This window comes from Callorhinchus milii, unplaced genomic scaffold (genome assembly GCF_018977255.1).
Source record: "Callorhinchus milii isolate IMCB2004 unplaced genomic scaffold, IMCB_Cmil_1.0 Scaffold33, whole genome shotgun sequence".
Classification (NCBI taxonomy): Eukaryota; Metazoa; Chordata; class Chondrichthyes; order Chimaeriformes; family Callorhinchidae; genus Callorhinchus; species Callorhinchus milii.
Genome location: NW_024704774.1, coordinates 1,514,211 through 1,515,260, shown reverse-complemented (window position 1 = coordinate 1,515,260; position 1,050 = coordinate 1,514,211).

The window sequence follows — 1,050 nt, the reverse complement described above, 5'->3', positions numbered from 1 at the left end:
CCACGTCAATTACACTGCCTCCTACAGGCTGGCTCACCAATTTCTAAGAGATTCGGAGGGAGTCGTCAAAAACTATGGTGCAATAGTCCAGTTTTATTAAGTAATGCAAACATATCAACTTATCCTTACAACTGAGAATATAGATAGAGTAGAATCGGTATCTAATCGACTGGGAAGTGCGCTGTCCATCGACACAAACCAACTGGTTTAAATTTGCATCTTTCTTTATGTGTTTTTAACTCCATCTCCGCCATTCTTAGTCACAGCGATAGGCAGCCAATTGCGCCCAGCATTGTCCCACAAAGAATCGTAGATTAAAAATGACCAATATATTATTGTTTTTGGTTTTGGAGGGATTATTATTAGGTTTGTGGAGTAAGGAAAGTTGCCCAAGGTTTCGCCCTCTGCCTGGAATTGAACTCAGGTCTCTCGCTTGCAATGCGAGTGCTCTAACCACTGAGCTATAGGATTCCACTAGCACGTATGTCAAAGATAACACGAATTACTACTTTACAATATGCATTTATCATAAGAAAAATATTTGTGCCAAAAGACCACGGTAGGAATCGAACCTGTAATCGTATGATTGCCTTCAAGTTCACCGAAGTCAAACGCCTTATCCATTAGGCCACGTAGTCCACGTTATGCTCAGAAATGACAGTACCGAATGAAATACTACTTCCAGTTATGGTGCTCAATATTATTCTGTCATCTCGTTTTCTACTACCATCAAGAAAGGCGGAAATCTAGAAGGAAACATGAGCACTTTGAATTCGCAATTTCGATATCGTCGCCTCCATTTCTCTTTCACATTTAATAATTTGGAATTATATCGCTCAAGCCACGTAGGTCCACAGAACACACTGTAAAGTGAATTGACTGTATATTAGTGGGCGAACGCGGCAGCCAATTGCGCACAGCAATGTCCCACAAACAGTCGTAGATTGAAAATGACCAATTTAATTATTGTTTTTTTTTTGGAGGGATTATTATTAGGAATAATATCGCTCAAGCCACGTAGGTATCTGTTAAATCACGAATGTGTAAGTA